Raw genomic sequence first — 19,025 nt, 5'->3', positions numbered from 1 at the left:
AAAGGGTACTTTTGTTCATAGAAGTTTTCTTCCCTGAAATGATATATGAATTTTTGGAGGAAAACAATCCTGTTCATAATTTGTCAGTTCAGGGATAGTTTTCCTTTTTTTTTTTTTTTTGAAAATGTCAAAAAAATTTTTTGTTTTGTTTTATCTGTGGTAACTGCCAATTTTGTGAACTAAATGGGTCATATATTAAAGAAAAATGTTGATAAATATCTTAAGCGTTTTGTAGGTTAATATGGACAATTATCACTCTTAACCTATTTGGCTAGGCCATATTTTAAAAACTAGAAAGTATAACATAAAGACAATGTAGATAAAGTAACATTGAAGGTTTTGAGGTATAGGAAATTTATACTTAAACAGTGGAGATTCTTTTAAATGTGACATTTCATGTAAAATATTTTAATGATCAAAGATAACAAATATTTAAATTCTTGTGAGCCCAGGAAATTTAATATTATTTATACATTGCTATTTATTCATTCTTTTTAACTATATGTGTGTATTTTATTGTAACTCATTTTAAATATTAAGTATTGAAAAATATACCAAAGTGATACACAAATTATTGTATGAATATTTTAATAAACTTTTAATAGAGCACGGACCTCAAAAAAACTTAAACTGAAAGTATTAGTGAAGTTTCTAAGAACCATAAATGTCACAAAATAACCAACATTCAGGTATGTTAATCATATTTGGCAAATATGTGTCAGTATAAAAGATACCAATATTGTACTTTTAATATGTGGGCTGATAAAAATAGGTAGAAATAAATATATTACATAATGAAATTAATGAAACTATAACATAGTGAAAACTAGTCCAGTAGGAAGCAATAGGAGAAAGCTACTATACAAATATGCCCTTTTCAAAAAGAATATCAGGTAAAATACTAAGCAAGAAGTTGATTCATTTCTGAATAAATATTTACATAAAATGGATTCTCTTTACAACAATTTTATTTCATATACTTCCTATTAAAACACATATGTTTCATTCCAAATAATCTTAAATATTCCATCCGAGTCTTCAAAGAATGGAAATGACCATACTATAAACTCCCTACTAAAAGTCAGCTTTTTAATTTTTTTATTTTATTTATTTATTTTTTTTAAATTGTAAACAAATGGGATACATGTTGTTTCTCTGTTTGTACATGGCGTAAAGGCATACCATTTGTGTAATCATAAATTTACATAGGGTAATGTTGTTTGATTCATTCTGTTATTTTTTCCCTTCCCCCTCCACCCCTCCCACCCCTCTTTTCCCTCTATACAGTCCTTCCTTCCTCCATTCTTGCCCCCCTCCCTAACCCTAACTCTAACCCTAACACTAACGTAGAGTGCCTGCCTCACATGCAGGAGGCCCGGGTTCGAGTCACCAGCTTTGTGGGATTGTGGTAATAGCAAAAGTCAGCTTTTATTTGTTAAGAATGTAAAACTATTCAATTAGTATTGCTAATATCTTTTGCTGAAGCACAATATCTTTTTCTGTTGTTTTAATTAAATGAGATGATTTCAAATCTTAATCATTTTAATCAATGTATTAAAATAGGAATAAATAGGCCTGTATACATGCAAAAATCTAACATATAATATTGTTACTCTAAGATTGTGTAAGAGTGGTGATACAGTTTGCCAGTGAAGTGCTTACCTGACATGCACAAGGCCCTAGGTTCAATTTCCAGTGCTGAAAAAATATATATATATAAATACGTATAAATATGTGATTTTCATAGAAGCTTCACCTCTTCATTTTTGTTGTAAATGAATGAGATGCACAATCACATTTAGCATTTTTCCCCAATAAATGAATTTGAACTGGACTTAGCCAAAGAGTTCTGTTCATCTTGCCTGAGCTCATGAATGAAATTATAGTCAGCTAATAGTTTGGTTAGGGATGATTGTCTGAAGATCATCTCATTCTTATGTCTAGAAGTGAATGCTTAACCTGTTTTATGTCAGTTGTTGACAGTAATAGTGAAATGACATGGCCAAATGTTTCCAATTGTCTGAGCTAGTTTTCTGTATGTGGCACCAGTATCAGTGTTCCAAAGAATAGCAATGGAAAAAATAGTTTTTGAACTTCTACGCACTTCACCTTTGCTGACACCTATAGGTCAAATCAGCTCATATGATTAATGGCAGACCCAAAGGGGAGAGTAACAGTCCTCACCCTTGACTGCAGGCACTGCTAAGTCAAATAGCAAAGAAATGTACATTCAGGAATAAGAATTTATGGTTTTTTTTTGTGTGTGTGTGTGATTTCTTATTCTTTGTGCTTCCTTTTGACTTACTGAATTCTAATCAAGTGCACATTTTGTAATTACTAATTTCTGAGAGTTGGGTATAATATTTTCATAAATTATATGAATAGGTGGATATATGTTAGAACTTTCTATTCTGTCCCATTTGTCATATTTCCAATAGTTGTATTCTCTTCCTGTTCTATATTTTTATGATTACATCTGTTATAATTTTCCTAGTTCCTGAACGGCTTCACTTTGCTTTTTCTTTTCATTTTTAGGTTAGGGTTCTGCTGGGGAAAAACATCTTTTTAATATTTTCTTGCCTGCAAATGTTTTTATACAGAATGTACTTTGAGAACTTTTCACTGAATATAGAATTGAAGATAAACAGGTCTTTTAAAAGAGTCTTTTATAGTATCATTTTATGATATTCTACTTTCATCCTTTATTCTGAAAAATTCATTGTCAGTTTGATGCTTACTTCTTTGAAGTTAAGCTATAGACTCACCAAAGTCAACTCTTTTTAATATATTTCATTTTCAGTATTTTTTACTATGATTTATCTCAACTTCATTTTTTATTTATCATGTTTTAGTTTCATGCCTATTTTGCAAACTGTGGCTTGATGTATTTTATCAGTTTCAGGAAATTCTTGTTTCTCTTTAAATTTTATTTTATCTATTATCTTCTTTTCCCTTTTTGGCAATCAAATTTGTGTGTATTAAACTTTTCAACATGCTTCACATTTCTTTTATAATTTTTTCTGAATTTCTCATCCCCTTTCTCTGCTCTTGGGTATCACTCTAGATACCTTCTCTTGAATTATACTATATAGTTCATTAGTCTTTTCAGTTTTCTATTAAATACATGTTTTATTTTTATTTCAAATATTTGGTTCATTAATTTTTTTTTTTTAACTGGGATTGAACCCAGGGAAACTTTGCCAATGAGCAACATCCTCAGTCCTTTTTATTTTTCATTTATGTTGTTGAGGCTCTTCCTAAATTGCTGAGGCTGTCCTTGGATTTGTGATCCTCCTGCTTCAACTTCTCAAATAGCTGAGATTATGGGTATGTGTCACCATTCCCAGCTTGTAAAGTAATATTTAATATAAACTAAATTATCTGGTGAAATTCTTTTTTTCTTTCTTTATGCTCTTGAACCTTCTAATCATAATACCTTAGTGCTGATTTGTCTCCTGCTTACCAGCATGCTTGGTGTTAGTTGAGAGAGTGATCAACATCGAATACTACAAATTAAGAAATACTTGGTAACTTTTTTCCTCCAGTGATGATTTACGTTCCTTTGGTTAGACTCTTTAAGCACAGTTAGATCTCCTTGACCAAGTCCAGACTGGTTGCAGGTTTCATGGAGCTCATCTATGTCTAGTTTGTCTTTCCTTCCATAGTCCTCACTAACAGCATGACTATTTGTCAGCTTTGCTTAACCTTGTCATGTCCTGAAGTTCAATATTTGTTCCCCTCGGTCTGAAAATATGAAATATGTGATTATTGTTTTAGTCTCCCAGTAGGTAATATTCATTAGTTTCTTAAACATTCATCTCATGTATGTGTAGCTTAGGATTCAGCAAGCAACTCAAGGAAAAGAATGCATAGCCATTTTAGAAGGATGCATACTTTCTCTGTATTTTGAATTCTTAATTCCTAGTTTTCCTGGAATCCCTGAATTCCAACTTCTATCACCTCACTTCAGTGGGGCTGCTATAAATATCAGGTTGCTTCTTTCAACCCCTTTTTCCCTGCAGTCAGTCAGCACATAATTCATGGGGAAAAGAAAAGCAAATTCAAGATTCACTGCCTTCTTTCCTCCTCAGAAAGGTATTAAGATCTGCTTTTAGTATAAATATAAATTATAACTCTTTTGAGAGGAAGATTAAAAAAGAGAAAATGCTAGCAAATTTTAAGGGAAAAAAATTCTCATGAGAAGAAAAGGGGAAGTACAATAGAGTAAATCTGTTTACAGGATTATTCCTTAGAGTTTGTTTTGCAAATATCCACAAGAAGATATATACCTGTAAAAGGAAAAACTGCCCAAACTCATATATCAATCAGTCTGTCTGATAATAGCAGTCATATTTATGCATTAGAATATTTACAATAGACTGTACACATCTAGAATGGTAGCATTAGGATCTCTGAGCCCCTTTCCCAAGTGAAAAATTCATAACTTGGGGAAATTATTTTTCAAAATCTATATTTGAAGACTCTTGAAAACTCTCAAAATTTTCCTAGAAGAGCAATGATTGTTTTTCGATAAAATCTATTAAATCTTGATAATTACAGTGAGATCCATGATATTTGAAGCATGAATGTTTCTCTCTCTTGCTTAAGTCAGCAAGACAGAAGTTCTAATCATGATGGTTGCAGGCAAGAAGATGAGGTTTCTTCTTCCCTAGGTACCAGTTTAGAGCTATGATACTTCTGCAAAAGAAACAAGACATCAACGTTTATCACACTGTCACAGTATTGCAGAAGCTCTCTTACAAGCAAGAGCCCTATGGCTCCTGTTCCTCCATTTATGGAGTACAAACTCTGCCCCAGGTGCCCCAGGGAAAATACTGGATCCCAATTTTCCTCACCCCATTTTGATTCTAGGTTGTAAATCCCATATCAGGAAAGTCAAGTTGAAAAAATCAGAGGCCACGGAATCCCTACCCATTACCTTGTTTATAAAGAATGATGTCACTTGAAAAAAGAAGGACATTACCCTACCCTCAACTCCAAAGCAGTGGTCATGTTTTCCCTAGAAGATAACGTAGGTCTTAAAAGTGTGAGAATTGAAGCTCCCCTGTGTAGACTGATTTTATTAGAGCAGAGCATGGAAAAGTTAAAGTCTGTGGTCACTGTTGGAAGTCTGGAGATTTTTATTGTAAGTAGTTAAAAAGAGGAAGGTATTCCATGATTGCATAAAGTACAGATATAGAAATGTGAGCAGATATCCAAGGAAATAAACTTAATAGGAGTCCTACCGAGGTCAGAACAAAGATCAGATGGGTCCCCAACATTGTCTGCTATGATTCAACTGATTATGTCCCTCCAAAATTTACATGTTGAAACCATAACTCCTAAGTGTAATGGCACTCCATAACTTGATATTTGCAAGATAATTAGGTCATGAGAGTTAAACTCTCCAGTTTATGTGTAAATCTAGAAGATGGCCATATATCAATTAGAAAGCAGGCCCTCAGCAGGAACTAAATCTGAGGACGCCTTAATCTTGGAGTTTGTAGCCTCCAGAATTCAGAGATATAAATATATTTTAACCACTCACTCAATGGTTGTTTCACTTTTTCATGCATGTTACTGAATTTATATTTGATAATTAAATTTAATAATTATTATATAATAATTAACAAAATTCTCTGTGCTTAAAGTAGAATACTGGGATTTGGGGTTTTTATCAATAATCTTGGTTGAATATTTTTCTTTTTAAAAAAATTTGGTCTTTTTTATGTATACATGACAGTAGAATATATTTTGATGTATTTATACAAACATGGAGTATATCTCATTCTAATTGGGATCCCAGTCTTGTGGTTGTACATGATGAGATTCATTGTGGTGTATTCATGAATATACGTAGTAAAGTTCTATCAGATTGATTCTACTGTCTTTCCTATTCCTATACCTTTCCTTCCCTTCATTTTCCTTTGTTATTTCTTATAACCATTCAAGGTGAGACACTCCTTGGAAAAGGGAATGAGATTCAGTTAGATCAAAAAATAAAGCACATCATGTCTCATGACTTTGTCAAAAATAATGCAGTAAATACCAACGGAAATGACTACTACAGTTCGGCATCATACCATACTTTATATACATCAACTCCTTTTTTGAATAAGAAAATTCCTTTACATAAGAGTCAGTTGTAAGCTGACAGTCACCAGTCGAAGGAAAATTCCAGGACTAGAGTCATTTGGTTGTTTGGATTTCTCTTGTACTCCCCCCAAGAAAAAAGAAAGGTAATTTCTTTTCAAATTTTCTTTACAGTGTAAACTTCTCTACATATCTGACTTAGAAATACAACATTTAGTTTTGTCCCTACACTTCAAGTTAAAGACCAATAAATATACATTTAGAGAAAAATACTAATGAGAAAGGAAACTATATGTTCCATTATATATTTGGTTGCAATGACTTTTAGAGAATATTAAAATCACAAAGAGGTATGAGATGAAAATTGACATGTAACAAAATACTATTGTATGTGTGTATATGTGTCTAACAATGTACATTATGAAATTCAATGAAGTAGTTTAGAAGAAATTAAACTTTGCAAAAACATAAGTAGAAAAAGTAATAGAGTTGTCAGTTGGCAATTACTGGAAACTAAGAGCTAAGTGTATTACCAACAGAGACAGATGAGCTAAAAGCTTAGCAGTGAAAACAGGGAAAGAGTCAAAATCCTGCAAAAACCAATGCCTTCCCATACTGATTGTGGTAATGTGTTAGAATTTCTGAAGATGCTAGATTTTTTTTTTTAACAAAAGCAGAAAGTAGGTGAAAGCTATGAGCCTGCTTTCTTCAAATATCAGGAAATTCTTCACTTTTTAAACTTGTCTATAAAGGCAAAAGTACATCAAAGAAGTATTTATTTGAAAAGACAAATTTAAATCTTAAAAAATGTAACAATAAGCAGAACCATGCAAGATCAAAAACATTTTTTACTAGGAGGATATAACAGAAAATACTGATTGACAAGCTGCCACAGATAGTGTAGTTATTTATATGAAATGAAAGTATATAAGTGTACATATTTTTTGCAGTATAAATTTCTAAAATTGTAGCAATCAAGATCTTTGTTATAGCTATATCTGTATTGATAAGTGAGTTCTTTGAACTTGTGAATTATAATACTAGAAAGAGTGTGTTTATTTGTTCTTCAAATGCTGAGATATGTTACAAATACTTAAAAATGTTCACATGTTAATATAATTTTAACATATATATGTTTATATATAGTTGTACATATATATTTAATGTTTGTTTTAGTCAACTTTTTTACTTGTGAACTGAAATGATCTGACCAGAACAATTATAGAGGAGGTAAAGTTTATTTGGAGGCTTAAAGTTTCAAAGGTCTCAATCTATAGACAACAAGCTCCATTTCTCCAGGCTCAAGGTGAGGTAGAGCATCATGGTGGAAGAGTGTGGCAGAGGGAAACAGCTCATATGGTCATCAGGAAGCAGAAAGAGAGAGAGAGAGAGAGAGAGAGAGAGGTCTCCACTTGCCAGATACAAATATAACACCCCAAAGTTACACCCAATTCCCACCTCTTCCAGCTACACCTACCACTCCAATTACCACTCAGTTAATTCCTATCAGGAGATTAATTGACTGATTGGGTTAAGAACCTCACAACCCAATAATTTCTCCTCTGAACCTTCTTGCATTGTCTCACACAAGAGATTTAGGGGTCACCTCACATCCAAACCATAACGAAGTCATTTCTAGTAAATATATGTTGTCATATTAATAAAATATAAAATCTTCTACAACATTGTTCTGAGATACTTTTGATCTAACTTTATTTAAAAAAATGTCATATTTATCTAAAACATTGGACTTCCTTTAAGAAAATAACATTTTTTTCTTTTTTTTTCTTTTTTTTTTTTTGCACAATAAAGAGTTGCCTGGAAAAATTTGTGAATAGCATTCCCAATTGATAATAATAAAGTCCATTCAACTCTTCAACTCATTTTCCACATGTGGAAATACCTTTATGCAAGAGTAAATGTCAGTTCAGTCACCAGCAGGAGAACTCCCAGACTGGAAGTGTTTTCTATTCAGCTCTCTCTCTTCTCTAGATAATTTCCTGTTTAATTTTTCATGGCTTTAGGTACTTCTGAATGACATCTGAATAATAAATATAATGCTTAAGTCTCTATTCCTAATACCAAAGTCCAGTGAACATACTCATAGTAAAATATTTAAAATGAAATGTATATATGCCATTCTTTGTTTTATTTTATTTCAGTAACTTTAAGAGGAAATGAAAAACAATGGACAAGAAGGAGATGGAAGTATAACAAAAGACTACTCAGCTCCATATTTTTAGGTAGATAAATCTTACTCATCCTAATTGTAGCTTAAAAACATTCTTTGTGGCAGGATAAAAAGTTGTCATGTTGATAGCCTAGGCATTTTGAAATGAGATAAAAATGTATCTTGTCACGGCAAGACTTGTGCTTGATTGCAAAAGCTTATTTGAATACATGTTCCAGTAGCCCCCCTACCTCTGCTACCAGCATGGGAGTAAGCAAGAAGAATGAGGAAAATTATTTTAACCCAATCCTCTCTAAATCACTCACATAGTATAATAAAACTAAACTATCAATTCAAGGCCCATATATAAAAGTATGAACCACTCATTGGTTGTGTTGGATAAAAGAGAGAATAAGACAGCAACTAGACTCTTCTTTAATCTCCAATCATTTCACCCAGGGCAAGGCAAGGTCACAGTCCTGACAGTCTCCTTCAGAACATGTGTCAGTCCTGAAAGGTATTGTGTTTGGACTCCTTGAATATGACTTGAAGGAGATTTGATGCTGTATAAAATCCCTTGTTTACAAGGTGAAAGTCAAAGTGGCATGTGGAGATTTAGTGAGCTATTGAAGGAAACGGGATAGCCTCTCATAAAAGTGTGTTAAAGGACTGCCAAACCTCAGGAGAACCACCTTACTCCGGACATATTTATTTTACACTTCGAATCAAGCATTAAGAAAAGAAATCATTTTCTAGGAATTTAAATACCAAAGAGTTTTTTCTGATGATTTTATTTGTGGATTTAAAACTAGTAACATAAAATTACTGTATCACACCACTAATTATGTTGTATCAATTCACTGCCTCTGAGATTTGTATATTTTTTCATATATGTTATGGCTTATTTTTTTATATGAAACTTTAATTTTGAATTTGGCTTTCAAGAAAGAAGAAGCATTTTTAACATATCCAACAGACTTTCACAGGAGGAATTTGCCTTAAGGTCATTACATAGAATCTTATTATATTTGAGACAGTTTTAAAGGGAAGATCCATTTAGTTTCATATAGGACAAAATTGCAAATTAGGACAATTTCGAATAAAGTCGATTATTAGTTTTTTTCCTGCAGTACAGGCTCTATTTGTTGAATATAAAATTCCTAATACCTCATTCAGACTTACTTGGTAACTATCATTAGCAATGTCTTTGTTAACTTTATGCTGATAGATAATAAATTATTAAATACATAATGTAAAATCAATATTCTTATGGAAAATAGAGCTTGATTCCTTGAGTGTTCACCTCTTTGACCAAGTTTTTTACATTTCAAGCAGGAGCTTATTTCTTTTGATTCACTGCTATTGTTTTTTTAAATTTTTTGCAGACTGCATTTTGATTCACTGTACACAAATGGGGTAAATCATTTCGTTTCCATGATTGTACACTGCTTTTAACTCATAATAATAATTAGAAGCCAATTTTTGTGTCTATATTAGTAATAATTAATTTGGTTTTACTACAGGTTTGTTTCCTGAACATTTTTAATGAATGGATCATCCTTCATATCTGAAAATTTTAAGAAATCTAAAATACAGAGTTACTGATGGTATCTATGAGTTATTTTGGATAATCATGGAAAACAGAGGATTTAGTGGGATTTCAGTAGAAATAAAACAGTTACATAAATAAACCACTAAAGGGCACTTGAGGATAACTTCCATATAAACAATATGTATTTAAATATAAAACATTAACTAAAATGTTTAAGCATACAAAGAGAAATACATACATGAACATGGAGCCAATATTTCATGTGAATTACAACAGTTTTTTCTGTTCTGATCACTCGCCCTACCTGCATGCACAACAGGGAGAGGGAGAATTCCTTCATTTGTGGATTTTACCTCACCTTCAAACACTTTTGAACAACGCATGCTGCATTTCCACCCCAAGAGAGTTCAAAGGTAAATGAAATGGAGATGAACATCTTGCATCATTCCTTCTAGTATCCCCTGAGTCAGAAAAGAAAAACATAATTCTTTGTGAACGTGGTATGCCCTTTTCCCGATGGAATCATTACCACCAGCTGGACCTGGGCAGCATTCTTGAAGACAGCAGCCTGTACTCTGCCTGTATGACTGCACTGATGAAAGACCAAGTTAAAATTAAAAAAAAAAAAAAATCTTTCTTACCATTAAGTTTCATCTTTCTTGATTCAGCTTTTCTTTGGTTTCTGTAAACCTTTGACACATTGTAGAAATTGTCAAAAATAACTATGTCCTAATTATGTTTGTTTCTGTGTCCCTGAAATGATGAGTAGTTTGAGCCACTTATACTACTGTTTTGCTTAATAATTCTGTCTCTCTAAATCCTTTTCTGTCCACTTTCCATTTGTGTGTGTGTTTACATATACTGCTCTTGCTCCATATTTAATATTAGTAAAAATTTAATTTAGTTTTTTATTCTTGGTTAAAACTACCTACCAGTATATCTTTTCTGCATCATTGCTTATCACTGTGCTAAATTAAGGTAAACCACTTTGCAGATAAATGATGAAGAATATTGAAAACTATTTTGTCCAAGCAAACAATAGCCATAGAATTTTCTCTTTTAATGTTGTGACTGAAAATTTGCCAACAGGTAAAGCTTGTTTCAAGTGACCCAAGCGAGAAAATTACTTTGGTCAACACTTACTGCAATAGCTTATTTTAAGATATTTCTCCATAATGTACTGGGGTATATGTAAAGGTATAACAGAATTATTATTATTTATTACATGAATGTTCAGAAATATAAAAACTGTTCACATGCACAAGGTCCTGGGTTCAATCCCCAGCACCATAACAATAAATAAATATATATATAACATAAATATATATATGAGCTCACTTCACAGAAGCCAGTAAAAATACATATCTGGTAGGAAATTTTTGATCCCGAAATATGAATACAAAGTTCCATAATTATACAGGAGTGATCTGAGAATATTTAGGACTTAATTTGAAAGGAGGAAGACAAAGCATGGGGAGTTCAGTTTATATGAAAATAATAAATGGAAAGTCACTATATACTGATATGGACTAAATCAATCCTTTGTCAAAGTGGTATGAAAATAAAAATTTATATGAAATTACAAATTCCCAAATTCTTTCTAAAGTTGGCAATAATCAAATTAAAAGTTAGCCTTTAATAGTTTCTAGAGTTTCATGTCAGCAATAACAATATTCATTGTCAGTTGCTGACATTTTAGTATCCTCCCTTTTGTGCACAGAAGAAAATCATTCACTTAATGACAGTCTTAGCAATTAGTATTTTAAAATCTAATTGTGCATTATGACTGAAGGATATGGAAATGACAGCCTGAAATGACAACCCCCAATACAGTGTGTGACGTGGAAGGAGGAAGAGAGGAGAAGCCAAAACATTGATCCATCCCCAATAAATCCTTTCCCAGTGACAAAAGAAATCCTGGAAAGGAGATAACCATCAATCGGAAAATAACAGTCCCTGGGAAAAGGACAAGCATCCATCCTTTCCCAAGCAAATTCTCTCCCTATGATAGCGACAATACACATTAATTCTGTCCCCATGACAATACAATGACCCCTGGAGGACAAGATAAGCACTGAACACTGAGCTCTGAACCCTTAATCCCTGCCCTGTAAAAACACTGCCTAGTAAAAATAGTGTCTGGTACAAGCAAGTTCCAAATGTTTGCAACCTGTTGCCCACACCCTTTTAAAGTCTTCAAGGGCTAAATCACCTCTCAATGTAACCTATATAAACCCATATCCTTCCTGTAACCAGGGGCCATTTTCTACTTAGAAAGTGAACCCCTCCACTGCTGGACTGATTGATTCCACTACTGAATAAAAGGCATAGCTGATCTACAAAGTCTGCTCCCATCCTGGTTATTTGTGCTTTCATTATGGTTGTGAAACCATTTGGGTTATTTTTGCTTATTATGGCTAAATTACAAATTATAGTCCTAAAGATTGTTTTTTTTGTTTAAAAATCTGATCTTGTCTAATTAAATTAAGAAAAAAAATCACATTTCAGTGGGGGCTTTTTATAGTTTTAATTTTCTTTAACACTGATATACACTTATAATTTCATATACTTGACTTCCTTTTTAAGAATAGGTATTTAACAAAATTTTTTCACTTATTGAAACGTTTTTTATTATTATCATTTTTATTTTTACAGACTGCATTTTGATTCATTGTACACAAATGGGGTACAACTTTTCATTTCTATGGTTGTACACAATGTAGATTCACACCATTCATGTAATCATACATATACAAAAGGTAATACTGTCTGTTTCATTCTACTATCTTTCATAATGCCACCCCCTCCACCCCATTTTCCTCTATGTCACCCAAAGTTCCTTCATTCTTCTCTGCCCCTCTGCCACCCCTCCTAGTTATACATCTATCATCATCCACCTATCAGAAAAATATTCGGCCTTTTGTTTTGTGGGTTTGGCCTATTTCACTTAGCATGATATTTTCCAAATTCATTTACCAGCAAATTTACCAGCAAATGCCATAATTTTATTCTTCTTTATGGCTGAGTAATATTCCGTTGGGTATATACACCACAGTTTCTTTATCCATTCATCAATTGAAGGGCATCCGGGTTGGTTCCACAATCTAGCTATTGTGAATTGAGCTGCTATGAACATCGATGGGGCTGCATCACATTTTTGTAAATCTAATAAATTTAACATAAATTTAATGAATACAATGAGTTGCCATTTCTCCTACATAAACCAATAGTGTGTATGATCTTTGTAAGGACACAATTTAAAATTTTAAATAAATTACTCAATAATATATTTTAAATTTGTGTCATAGGATAATTAATTATTCTGTTATACCAATCTTTTTGTTTTAGAATAAACCAAAATGCATAAATTATTTTCCATCTCAAAATATTAAAATATAAATTTGACTTACTTTAATATCTATATAAACTACCCTAAATATCCATAATTTAAAAAAGTACTCCCTAGAGACAATATAATGTTCTCTGTTGCTGAGCTTATTAACCTACCAGGGAATAGATATAGACATTGAGACTAAAATTTTTCAGGGTCCCAAATATCTGTTTCTCATCTCATGTAGAATAAAATCTAAATGCTACAGTCCACCAAGTCCTAGATAATCCTAGTCTTTTCTAATTCCTTTCAGAAATTTCTTTTTTTTTTCCTACAAGTTTTACAAGTTTATCCATAAATGCATGTGCTGTTAATTGGAAACCTTTTCTCTATGTCTTTCTACAGTCTGGAGTGCTCTTCTCCAAATCTTGTTTCTTTCCATTTCTGCTCAGTTATTCTCTACTAAGGGGAACCTTCTTAATCATTCTTTCAGAAAGATCCCTTGATGCCACATAATTTCAAATTCTTACCTTGGTTTTTTTTCTTCCTCCCAAATATTTGTCACGTAAGTGTGTGTATATCTTTTAAAATGGTAGTTCTATTGTGGTATTGTGGCACTTTATTAGTTTAGAGTCTCCCTTATGTTACCAAACTTAGAAACTGCAGGGACTTGTTCTTTTTGTTTTTTACTTTTTTATAACAAGTTGCCGCTTTGAAATTATCTTTGCAATTCAAATATCACAAGTTTCTTGAAAAATCGCTTTTCAACTACTTATACTGTTAATTTGTTATTTTCTAATAATTTTATTGAATGAATATCATTAGCAATACCTATTTCCATTGCCCTCCTGTTTCTCCTATCCACCTGTCATTTAGAGTGATTCAACTTGTATACTTATTTTTAACATTAGAGGAAAGCCAAATAGAAGCTGCAGCTATGGTGCTGGCCTGAGCTGTCAACGCCTTTCCTGGTTGTTGATGCATGTAGTTGGAGTTTCCATGGCCACAACTCGCCACATCCTGACTTGTACTTTGAATATCCCAAGTCTGTACATCTTGCAGCATTATTCCACGGGTATTTTGTAGAAATCAGTAATGGATATTCACATGTTAGCTCTACTGCTAATTATCTGTTTAACCTTGAGTAAAACCCACTTCTTAAATTTAATTATAAAATTAGAATATTATGAAATGTCATCACTAAAACTTTAATCTTCTAATTTTCAATGTATTCAAATTACATAAAATAAGGAATATTGTTATGCCAGGTTTTGGAGTCTCAATTTTATAGGAAAAGTGTCAATCATATGATTGCAAAGTCCAAATTCAAGTTTACATTCCTTTTCTTTATCATAATAGTATGATGACAAATAAAGGTATTTGTAATAATCTGATTGCTTGCAGCAGCCATAAGTATGGCTCCCATAGCGTATTTGCTGTCACAGCTGTCAAGGTCAAAGATAGGTTAGCAAAACTCTATTTCAGCAAATATTTATGTTATAGATACTATTTTATGTTATAGATACTATTCTAAATTCCAGAAATATGGTAATGAATCACATATACAACACCTTTACTTCCATTGAGTTTATATTCTTATAGTGATCATTATTTGTTAAATTTTATCTCCTTAAAACCTCATTATGCTAAATTATTACTTTATGCATAGATAGGGCCTTAAAAGATTTGATTCATTTAAATGAGGTCATTAGGTTATGTGAGTCCTAATCCAACATAATCAATATGCTTATGCAAAGAACAAAATTGCATATGTGCAGACATAGTCAAAAGACCAGGTTAAAACAGGGAGAAGATAGTCACCTACAAACCAAGGAAGAGGAATTAGGGGAAATCAACCCTGTTGAAACTTTCATCTTGTAATTCTTGTGTTGTAAGCTATGATAAAATAAGTTTCTGATCTATAACTCCTCATTCTGTTGTCAGGTCCAGACAATTAATAATAGAAAATAAGTGCCCATATATGTATGTGTATATATATTGCAAATATATATCGGAGAGTGTATATTTATATATGTGCGTGCATAGCATATATATATATATATATATATATATATATATACATACATTATATGTGTATCATTTGAAGCTGGTGAATATATGTTCATCAGTAGTTGATTAATAAGTAACATTAGATTATTCATGAAGCTAAATGTATTTGCATATTATGAGAAGGTTGTGGTATAACATTTGATTCACATAATCTAAAGGCAAGTTAAATGACTTTATAGTGTGATATTTTCAGTTTTAATATCACTGAGGAAAAATACAGTAACAAAAATGCTTTCTATTTATTTTATAATATAATTCTCATATCTTGTATTATATGGTAATTTCTAAAACACATGTAAACATTTTTGTTCTTTTTTTTTTTTTTACGTTTACATAGGGCAATGATGTTTATTTTTTTTTCCTTCCCCCCCACCCCTCCCACCCCTCTTTTCCCTCTATACAGTCCTTCTTTCCTTCATTCTTATCGCTCTCCTTATCCCTAACCCTAAACCTAACCCTAAACCTAATGCTAACCCCTCCCACCCCCCATTATATGTCCTCTTCCACTTATCAGCGAGATCATTCGTCTTTTAGTTTTTTGAGATTGGCTTATCTCACTTAGCATGATATTCTCCAATTTCGTCCATTTGCCTACAAATGCCATAATTTTATCATTCTTCATTGTGGAGTAATATTCCATTGTATAAATATGCCACAGTTTCTTTATCCATTCATCAACTGAAGGGCATCTAGGTTGGTTCCACAATCTGGCTATGGTGAATTGAGCAGCAATGAACATTGATGTGGCTGTATCTCTGTAGCATGCTGATTTTAAGTCCTTTGGGTATAGGTCAAGGAGTGGGATAGCTGGGTCAAATGGTGGTTCCATTCCAAGCTTTCTGAGGAATCTCCACACTGCTTTCCAGAGTGGCTGCACTAATTTGCAACCCCACCAGCAATGTATGAGTGTTCCTTTTTCACCACATCCTCGCCAACACCTATTGTTGCTTGTATTCTTGATAATCGCCATTCTAATTGGGGTGAGATGAAATCTTAGGGTAGTTTTGATTTGCATTTCCCTTATTACTAGGGATGTTGAACATTTCTTCATATATCTGTTGATTACTTGTACATCTTCTTCTGTGAAGTGTCTGTTCATTTCCTTAGCCCATTTGTTGATTGGATTATTTGTATTCTTCGTGTAGAGTTTTTTGAGTTCTTTATAGATTCTGGAAATTAGCGCTCTATCTGAGGTATGGTTGGCAAAGATATTCTCCCACTCCGTAGGCTCTCTCTTCACATTTCTGATAGTTTCCTTTGCTGAGAGAAAGCTTTTTAGTTTGAATCTATCCCAGTTGTTGATTCTTGCTTTTATTTCTTGTGCTATGGGAGTCCTGTTAAGGAAGTCTGATCCTAAGCCAACAAGTTGAAGATTTGGACCTACTTTTTCTTCTATAAGATGCATGGTCTCTGGTCTGATTCCGAGGTCCTTGATCCATTTTGAGTTGAGTTTTGTGAAGAGTGAGAGATAGGGGTTTAATTTCATTCTATTGCATATGGTTTTCCAGTTTTCCCAGCACCATTTGTTGAAGAGGCTATCTTTCCTCCATTGCATATTTTTGGAACCTTTGTCTAGTATGAGAAAATTGTATTTATTTGGATTTGTGTCCATGTCCTCTATTCTGTACCATTGATCTACCTGTCTATTTTGGTACCAATACCATGCCGTTTTTGTTACTATTGCTTTGTAGTAGAGTTGAAGATCTGGTATTGCAATACCCCCTGCTTCGCTCTTGCTACTGAGGATTGCTTTAGCTATTCTAGGTTTTTTATTCTTCCAGATGAATTTCATAATTGCTTGCTCTATTTCTGCAAGGTACATCATTGGGATTTTAATTGGAATTGCATTGAATCTGTATAGCACTTTAGGAAGTATAGCCATTTTGACAATATTAATTCTGCCTATCCAGGAACATGGGAGATCTTTCCATTTTCTAAGGTTTTCTTTAATTTCTTTCTTTAGTGTTCTGTAGTTCTCATTGTAGAGGTCTTTCACCTCTTTTGTGAGATTGATTCCCAAGTATTTTATTTTTTGAGGCTATTGTGAATGGGGTAGTTTTCCTAATTTCTCTTTCTGAAGATTCATCACTTATGTATAAAAATGCATTGGATTTATGAGCATTGATCTTGTAACCTGCTACTTTACTGAATTCACTTATGAGTTCTAAAAGTTTTCTGGTGGAATTTCCGGGTTCCTCTAAATATATAATCATGTCATCAGCGAACAGGGATAGTTTGAGTTCTTCTTTTCCTATTCGTATCCCTTTAATTTCTTTGGTTTGTCTGATTGCTCTGGCTAGAGTCTCAAGGACGATGTTGAATAGAAGCGGTGAAAGAGGGCATCCCTGCCTTGTTCCAGTTTTTAGGGGGAACGCTTTCAGTTTTTCACCATTTAGAATGATATTAGCCATGTGCTTAGCATAGATTGCCTTTATAATGTTAAGGAATGTTCCCACTTCCCCAATTTTTTCTAGTGTTTTGAGCATGAAGGAATGCTGTATTTTATCAAATGCTTTTTCTGCATCTATTGAAATAATCATGTGATTCTTAACTTTAAGTCTGTTGATATGGTGAATGACATTTATTGATTTCCGAATGTTGAACCAACCTTGCATCCCTGGGATAAAACCCACTTGATCGTGGTGCACTATCTATTTAATATATTTTTGTATGCGATTTGCTAAAATTTTGTTGAGAATTTTTGCGTCAATGTTCATTAAGGATATTGGTCTGAAATTTTCTTTTCTCGATGTGTCTCTGTCTGGTTTAGGTATCAGGGTGATATTGGCTTCATAGAACGAGTTTGGGAGGGTTCCCTCCTCTTCTATTTCATGGAATAGTTTGAGGAGTATTGGAATGAGCTCTTCTTTAAAGGTTTTGTAGAACTCGGCTGAGAACCCATCTGGTCCTGGACTTTTCTTTGTTAGTAGGCTTTTGATGACCTCTTCTATTTCATTGCTTGAAATTGGTTTATTTAAGTTGTGTATGTCCTCCTCATTCAGTTTAGGTAATTCATATGTCTCTAGAAATTTGTTGATGTCTTCGAGGTTTTCTGTTTTGTTGGAGTACAGATTTTCGAAATAGCTTCTAATTATGTTTTGTATTTCACTTGTGTCTGTTGTGATGTTTCCTTGTTCATTCCGAATTTTAGTAATTTGAGTTTTCTCCCTCTTTCTCTTTGTTAGTGTGGCTAAGGGTTTATCAATTTTATTTATTTTTTCAAAGAACCAACTATTTATTTTGTTAATTTTTCCAATTGTTTCTTTTGTTTCAATTTAGTTGATTTCGGCTCTGATTTTAACTATTTCCTGTCTTCTACTACTTTTGGTATTGGTCTGCTCTTCTTTTTCTAGCGCTTTGAGCTGTAGTGTTAAGCCGTTTATTTGTTGATTTCTACTTCTTTTTTTGAATGCACCCCATGAAATAAATCTTCCTCTAAGTACTGCTTTCATAGTGTCCCAGAGATTTTGATATGATGTGTCTTTGTTCTCGTTTACTTCTAAGAATTTTTTATTTCTCTCCTGATGTCTTCAATTATCCATTCATCATATAATAGTGTATTATTTAATCTCCAGGTATTGGAGAAGTTTCTGTTTTTTATTCTGTCATTTATTTCTAATTTCAATCCATTATGATCTGATAGAGTACAAGGTAGTATCTCTATCTTCTTGTATTTGCTAACAGTAGCTTTGTGGCATAAAATATGGTCTATTTTAGAGAAGGATCCATGTGCTGCTGAGAAGAAAGTGTATTCGTTCTTTGTTGGATGGTATATTCTATATATGTCCGTTAAGTCTAAATTGTTGATT

General features: G+C 32.8%; 1 non-coding gene across 1 annotated transcript; it reads right to left on the bottom strand.

The window, feature by feature from the left end:
- Window positions 1-14,051: 14,051 nt before the first annotated feature.
- On the bottom strand, window positions 14,052-14,179 carry LOC124989835 (small nucleolar RNA SNORA44). Its single transcript, XR_007109651.1, has one exon. It is a non-coding gene; the product is annotated as a small nucleolar RNA SNORA44 (small nucleolar RNA).
- Window positions 14,180-19,025: the final 4,846 nt, after the last annotated feature.

The sequence above is a fragment of the Sciurus carolinensis genome, chromosome 7 (genome assembly GCF_902686445.1).
Source record: "Sciurus carolinensis chromosome 7, mSciCar1.2, whole genome shotgun sequence".
Lineage (NCBI taxonomy): Eukaryota > Metazoa > Chordata > Mammalia > Rodentia > Sciuridae > Sciurus > Sciurus carolinensis.
The sequence above is the reverse complement of the archived record's forward strand: the minus strand, read 5'-3'. Positions and strand labels throughout refer to the sequence as shown.